Below are 8,684 nucleotides of genomic sequence, written 5' to 3' on the forward strand. Positions count from 1 at the left end.
ATAAAGCAAAACTGCACATTTCAGAGTGGCCTTTTATTGTGGTCAGCCTAAGGCACACCTGTGCAATAATCATGCTGTCTAATCAGCATCTTGATATGCCACACCTGTGAGGTGGGATGGATTATCTCGGCAAAGGAGAAGTGCTCACTAACACAGATTTAGACAGATTTGTGAACAATATTTGAGGGAAATGGTGTTTTGTGTATGTAGAAAATGTTTTAGATCTTTGAGTTCAGCTCATGAAAAATGGGAGCAAAAACAAAAGTGTTGCATTTATATTTTTGTTCAGTATATATAAGTGGTCACGCATATGCCTCATTATGCGGAGGTGCAGTCCACCCTCTTGCCTCTTCACCCTACAACCTAGTTTGACATTGTCATGGTGACAGAGCTAACAGGACAATAAGTACCCTGCCACCATTTGCATCTCAAGATGCTGCCCAGTTATATTGGTAAAGTCTGTTATTGTGAAACACATCTGAAATATATTTCCTATATGCTTTAGGTCTCATCTAAAACCCCACCTTTACACCTTAGCTTTTAATTCAAACTGAGAGTTTTGTGGTCTTTTGCCCAGTCTTTTCAGGCTGTTGACTAGACGTTTGTGTGTCTTTGTTTCTGCGTTTATGTTTTAGCTATTTTTGTGCACTTATTTTGTTCTGTACAGCACTTTGGTAATCCCTGTGATTTGTAAAATGTGCTATATAAATAAAGTGGATTGGATTGGATTGGATTGGTCCGTGTCACAACCTTTTTGGTTTGTAACCCCTTAAAAATGAAGCAACTTGAAAGCCATTGCAAATACATAGTTGCATAGGTCTATAAGTTATGAGCAAATTAACTAAAAAGTATACATTATTTGAATAATTATTAGATGCCTGAAGACGGAGAGAGATGTTATCCAGCAATTTATAAGAAAAAAAAAATAAGAGGAATGTCTGAAAAATAAATGTACTTTCTATTTGGCAATTTAGATTCATCTTATCAACCTTTTGGGGGGGTCACGACCCCAATGTTTGAAGTCATTTCCAGCTTTATTATTGTTCCTCAGGTCCATCCTTCTGTCTCACTAATTACACCTGTGCTTGTTGCCTGTCTGTCATTACATCATCCTGTATATGCCAGATAAATTGCTCACCATGCAGACATACAGCTTGCTCCCTGGGGCTCTCCTACCCTGAACAAAGGCTGCCCACGTAACATTATGCTTTGGAAAATGGCCAGCAGAAACATGAGGTGTATGTGTAGTGTATATGTAGTAGGTGGCTGGAAATAGTGAAATCATCAGCATGGTCCTATATACATTTGTTTATGCACCAAATGCATGTGATGCTTTCATTAATATTTTCATGTCTTTAATACATTTTATTACCTCATAGTTACTTGAATATTAATAGAGGACTATCCATCCATTCATTCTCTCTTAAACTGTTCATTACATTCCAATAAATTTTTAGCAGTCACAGATAATAATTTATAGTATTGCTATATGGAGTTAGTCACTCACATAGTAATTGCTAAATAAATCCCTCATAATGTAGCATAAAGTTCAGTGGCATAAGGTAGCTTTGATGGGCCCCAGTGCACACCATCATGCACATACCGTCTTGTCAAATGATCAGAGACTTGACATTGGATAACATCAGCATCAATATTACCCAGAAATCATCACTGCATACCAAAAATACCAAAGAAAATAAGAAATTATGAAATCATTCATTTAATTTAGCAATTTTAATTGTTGATTCACAGTTGTAGAATAAGCATAAGATAGGTTTGCCTTTTTCAAGGGCATATATAGCAAATTGCACGGTTTTTAATGTAACGAGAGTTCTTTGAACACAGGCACATTTTCAAGGTGGCAATCACTCATAGGGCCCATTCTCCACCTAACACATTGTTGGAGGGCCCACTCTCTCTATGAGTCCCCCACCTCACGGGCCACAGTACAAGTGCACTGCCTGCACTGTCTGTATTGACACCCCTGATATAGTTCCATGGCCAATCTGTTGTCCAGTCATGTTGTTTTTCTTTTGTCTAAATATATGAAAACAACATCATATCACTCTACACTACAGACTAGCTGATAATTACCACATCACTTTACCTCGTCGCTTTGTCTTGAATTATATATTTGTATAGTTCATATTATTACCTGGATTCTTATTTTGTATATCTCTTATTTCATTTGTTCTTATTTTTACATTGTTATTCATTTTCTATTTATCTGTTCTTATTTCTGTCTTTGTGCCGCTGCAACACCTAAATTTCTTATCTTTTCTCTACAGCTATGGTGTCTCTGCAGTACCTAAAGTGCACCATAAGAGAGCAGCATTGCACCAGTAAATGACAAGCTTAGAGAAACAACATTTGTTTTCCATACTGAAGCATCTCAGAGACACATGAGGGGAACTACAGAGGATGGACACAATTGGCATGAACAATATAAAGATCTGACAGTAAGACACCAAACAATTTGATTGTCATGCAAAAATACAATCTAATCAAACAAGTTTTTATTGAAGTCTTTATGGTGCCTTTTTAAATAAGATATAAAATCAACATTAAAGTAAAATGTTTGCCTACTGTATCATTTTTTTCTGAATTCTTGAATTCACTGTAAGTTTTTCTCTTATGATCTTTGGCTCTTACTTATTATTTTGATGATGATGATGATGATGATGATGATGATGACTTATTCTCATTGTTTTTGTGTTACTTAATTCCAGCGCTGAGTATTCCTCTTTTTTTAACTCCAACTGGGCATATTTCAGTATTTAAATTTACTTTCTTTACTATTTTATTACTGCTTTACATCATCAGCCTGTTGCTTGTGTGTTCATAAACTGTTAGCCTTAATGCACTTCACATGTACATGACAAAACATGTCTGCATACAGTTAACAAGTAATTTTATATTATTTCTCCATAATTAACTTATTTCCCCTGTAATGAATTTATTAATTGAGTGTATGCAAACATGTTTATATGAAATATGCACATGTTGTAAGATGATATCACATTCATGGCTTTTACTTCCTATCAAGGGTTTCTGTCACTTTGAGTTACAGCACATACGTGGCCCCACCGTTGGGCTCCAGTCTGTTGTGCTGTTGTGTTTACAACCCTGTTGTTTTGGTTGCAGTGCATCAGGTCTCAGCTTTATAGCACTCCTTAATGCATGTCTTTTATGGCGTTAATGTGCTAGGAGCAACATGACAATGTATAATGAGATTCATATATGTGAAAATGCAATTCATGTAGTGCCACACATCCATGCACCTCCCAGCCTCCTACATATACATATGTCTAATATATTTAAAGAATCATCGTCTGTCAGTAAATGTAGATCTTCTGTGATTTTTATAAGTCAATGCAGAAAAAATAATGAAATGAAACAGCTGGAATTCTCCAAAACCTGAATTTTTTATACATGTATCACACTGTTGTAAATGAATTTGCTATCATCCATTGATTGACTGATTATTTTCATCCTTATGATATCACCGGCACCAGTTATGATTACCTTTAGAAAATACTGATTATTTCTGGTATTACAGTAACATTTAGTGTATCATTTTGTATATATTTATGAACAATGTTATGTCAGATGTCTTTATTATTCGGAGCTCCTGCTCTGACAAACTAAGGATTATAAGAAAAATGTTCCTGGAGGACAAACGAGCAGCTGCTAATCTTCAAAGTACTGTATGTCTATACTGTATTTGTTTTTGTCTGCTATTATATTATTGCAATAGAAACCACTTATTTTAATGAAAGCCCACTTGCACATTTGAAATAATAAGCTTCTCCAAGCAGCTACCTCATACTCTTATTGATAATGTTGTTTTCTCCCTCTCAAAAAAAAAAGAATGTGTTTTTGATCCTTTACTCTGCATTTTGTTGTGTTTGTGCTTTAATCCTCCAGCCGTATATCTGGTGGACCTTGCGCATGGCGGCAGCTCATTACAGACAACAAGGCACAACAAAAGCAAAATGAGATTGAGGTAAGCTGATTTGAGATTTAAACTGAGCAACTCAAATTTGTTTCTCATTTGTGAGGCGTCCCATTTTAGAAAAACAAAACCATCTGCCTGGATCTATTAGGTACTCTGAGAGGTTGTATTGTTTTCACAGAGTTACAGTCAGTATGAAAGGGATGTCATTTTCTTAGTCCACTTTGATATTATTCCATTTATGTGGGGAAAAAGCTGCAAAATGCATCATGTTGCTGTTTCATCATTTTTCGTAAAAGCTACATTTCTTAGCGTTTAAGTTGCTCTTGACTATGAGTCACAAAGGTCACATTTATATTCTCTTTGATAATTTATCTTCAACCATTCTGGCACTGTTGGATTTTGACAAAACAGGTTGTAGATCATTTCTAAAGTACCTTAAAAAATGAGGTGTCCTCTTGAATGGAGTATTGAACGGGCCTACTGGACACAGGCCCAGGGTCCCAAAGGGTCAGGAGGCCTCAGGGGCGTAAAAATAGACAGTGCAGGCAGTGCAGTTGCACTGGGGCCCATGGGGTAGGGGGCCCGGTAGAGAGTGGTTGGAGGGCCCGCTGAGAACAGGCCCTTGTGAGCGATTCAACTTGCAATCTCAGAAATATGCTTGTGTCCAAAGAAGAATACACATTAAAATAGAATTGCTGTCATCTGCTATATATATATATATATATATGTCCTTGAGAAGGCAAACTCATCTTCGTCAATGTTTCTTTTTTATTTCTTTTGTGAAATAGTCAGTAGCAATGTATAATAAAATTATATGTGCATTTCTTATTTTCTACAGATTTGTAGTGATGATTGGTACTATGTATGTTGTTTTTAATGATGACCACCCGTTGAAAATGAAAACATATTAAAGACAGCTTTAACAAGAACAGGTGCACTAATTAGAGGGTAACTTGCCTATTAACAATGTTCATATTATCAGCTACAAAAGAGCCAAAATATGTATCTCGTGAAACAATTATGTGTCTGCTGGGAACATGTAGGTGGAAAACAATGAGGAGGATTCTGTTTAAACACTAATGGGATTTTTAAAAGTTTGTTTGCTCGACTTTAGCCAGTGAGAACAACAATGTTTTGGTGTATTCTTTCTGAAAATAATTGTTCCCCAATCCCTTTAAAACTGTTCCCCAGATGGTCCGCTCACATTTTGGTAATGATTCCAGTTTCCCGGCAAGATTATGTTGGTAGTCTACTTCCCCTGAAAATACTGTTTGTTTGTTTGTTTACTGGATCCCCATTAGCTGTCGCCTTGGTGAATGCTTATCTTTCTGGGGTCCACAAAAAGGACAAAACACATATAATACATGACGTAAAACATGCAGTTAAAATAGTATAGTCAGATTCTCAGATGTATATTTAATGACAAGGCTCCTCCACCACTCAGGACTTTTGTTAAACAGAAAAACTCAAACAGCAGATCCACAAGGTCAGCACTGAGGGGGGACTGTGTAATCCCTTACAGGTCCAGCTCCTTCAGCCAAGCATGCTTTTCTGTCAGAGTGTCTAAACTATGAAACACTCTCCCATCTGAGATAAGAAACTGTAACACCTATCACTCCCTCACACACAGGCTTAATACCTGTTTTTAGACAATCAGACATGTGAACATTGCCAACTGTGCATGGGTATGTATGCAATATCTGTTTTATTAACAGCATGGCTAACTTTCTGTCGCATGGCTTGTCTTAGTGCACGTGACCATGTTGCTTTCCTGTACCTGCATCTTTTAACATTTTATTAAGACCTGCACAATGACTATTGTATTTTATCTGTGTTTACGTTCTGTTGCTGCTCCGCATGTCTGCATGTAATGCTAAGCTGTGTGTTTGTGCTAACATGCTGTTTGTTGTTGTTGCCTTATTGTATTATATTGATGCTCTGCTGTTGCTTGTTGCTTTGCATGGCTTCTGTTCTATCTTAAGAATTTCTGTTCGCTGTAGTTAATGCTGTCTTTATGCTGTCTCTGACCTGTGAATTTGTCCTGTGAATTTTATCCTTTCATTGATTTCAAAACATCTTGCCAAAGGACTGCAGTTGAAAATTAGCCAGCTGGCTAACAGTGGCACATTTACAGAAATGTTGATTGACGTGTGTTGTCCTTATAAATACAATAAATGAAATGAAATTAAATTACAAACAATATACTTTATATTTTGGTCATTGCAGTATAACTTTTTCATAGAAGGATCAGAGGGCTACAAATGTAATAAAGTTATAAAGCTCCCGTTATATGGTCGGTGGCACTGGGTGTCCCTTTAGTTGTTTTGTTCATTTTGCTTTAGTTCATCAGTTGTTTGTTTAATAAATGATCATAAAAATGCAACATTGGACTCTGAGATGGATTACTTTCAACGGGTCGCAGTTAAGAGCCAGACTCAGCCTCTCAGCGGCTTTTTTTATTGATAGTAGTCGCTACAATATGTGAGGAGGTCACTCACATGACAGTGTGGAATTCAGTGAAAGATTGAAAAATAAAATAAAAAGGTAAAAACCAGTTCCCAATTTCTGCTGTATCATTTCAAAGGTATAAAAAAAAAGTATGCGTTGCACAAGCTCAAGTGTGCATCATCTGCATCACATCAACATATGTGATTCCACTTGTTGCACTATGTTACACCAGATGGGGAAAAAATCCTTTTATATATGTTGGCTCATAGTGGGCTGCTGAATCAACTTGTTGTAGGAATTTTTCCCAGAGAAGATTTTTGTCAGGCAGTTACGGGCCTGCCATATGTGTATGGCAGGCCCGTAACTGTGTACATTCAGATATCTTGAGGTGAGAAGTCAAGGGACCCCGGTGAAAATGACCATGCCAGTTTTGCCCTTGCCAAAATTTAGCCCAACTTTGGAGTGTTGCTTAGCATCTTTCCCTACAAGCTAGCCTGACATGGTTTAACACTGGAGGAAAGTAATGTCGGGTGAGACTGCTGGCAGTCCCACAGGTTTCTGAGATTTAAACTAGTTAACAATGTTAAATGACTTAAATTAGAATTTTGGGGCAACACAGTTAGTCAGGAAATGAAGGTTATACTTTAAAAAGTAAAAGTAAAGTAGCATACCAATCAGAAAAGGATTTTATTGTTAAGACAATAAACATATGAAGCAAACACTGGAGCTGTAACTACTGTAAACACCAGAAAGTCCCCATAATGTGAGATAAACAGAAATAAAGTTTCCACCAAGACAGAGATAAAATAATATGAAAGCTGATTGTAAACAAGGAGCAACACTTTATGGCTGCATGCTGTTAAAACAACACCTACACCATGTGTTTCTGTCTGCCCCAAACTTCCAAATACAGCTTATTTCAGACAGGAGGTGTAAAATGTGCCTCTCTGTGCAGACTGCTAAATATGTAAATCTTGGGTTTATCATATGGTATATATGTATGTATAGATTAAGCCTGTTTTAAACCACTTGACCTCTCATGTGAGGCAGTCTGATGATTACAGTCAATCTGTGCCCTCACTGATTTAATCAGTGGGATTTACAGGCTTCTTAAGACATGTACGTAAACCTTTTAACTTTATATTAAAATTATTTATTCATTTTATTTTATTATTTATTGAATTTTATTTTAATTTAATTCAATTCAGTTCAATTTAATGTAATTTAATGTAATTTAATTTGATTTAACATTTGCAAAACCATACACTCATGTCGTCAACTTCTGGTAGTTTTGGAGAATTAAATAGAGTAGAAGCCTAGATATAAGTGTACTTGCGTGCTTGATTTGCTGTTTATATATCAGGACTATCATCTTAATTATCACACTCATCCAAGGTTAGAAACAAGACATTATCAAAAAAAAAAAAAAAAATTTAATATCATAGTCAAATATATAACAGCAACAGCAGTAGATTAAAGTAACTGGATAATAGGAACTGTAGGCGGAAGAGTACCCGGTGAACGCCTGATGAATCCATCACAATAGCATGTTTTCTCTTACAGCATTGTTTCTCTCAGCATCACAATTACCTATCAAACATATGGGCTTTTTAATTTCTGAAAGCAGAACAAAAAACCTTTGTGGCCTGTTTTAATACACCACACTAAAACCTGGCTATTTTACGTGCAGTTTGGTCCTAATGATCAAGCAATCTCTCAACAAAACCAAGCGACGACAGGGGGCTGGGGACGAGAAAAACAATTTTCATAATGGGAAAATCAGACCTAATCTACTCCAGAACTCAGCTTGCATGGGAGCTTGGAGAGAAGCGAGGTAGAACAAGGAAGGGGGGGAAAGCAAAGGATGAGCCTTTAAATCTGAGAATCCAACCAGAGCTCAAGTCTCTCAGCTCTATCCTTAAAGCTCTTTGAATGCCTGTTATCTTGCAGCAATCCCCAAGACAATGCTTCAGCCTCCAACAATCCCTTCAGCACAGAAACGTAGCTTTGTTGACTCTGGTTTGTTTCAGTTTTCCATAATGTTATGCAGACGTGTGAGTTCAAGCAAATCCTGTAACCATCTACTGGGAACTCAACACGAATGGGTGGGTTTTCTCCTCCTGACCAAAGGGTGGCAGTGTTGTTTAGTCCTCTTTGACATTAGATAACTCAAGAAGGCAAATTGTTAAGGTGAAGATTATAGAGAGCATTAAAAGCACACAGACAGAAAGAAAATTGTAGAATGGAATTAAATTGTGAATGAAGGAAATCTTAATAG

This window comes from Epinephelus moara, chromosome 9 (assembly GCF_006386435.1).
Source record: "Epinephelus moara isolate mb chromosome 9, YSFRI_EMoa_1.0, whole genome shotgun sequence".
In the NCBI taxonomy this organism is placed as follows: Eukaryota; Metazoa; Chordata; class Actinopteri; order Perciformes; family Serranidae; genus Epinephelus; species Epinephelus moara.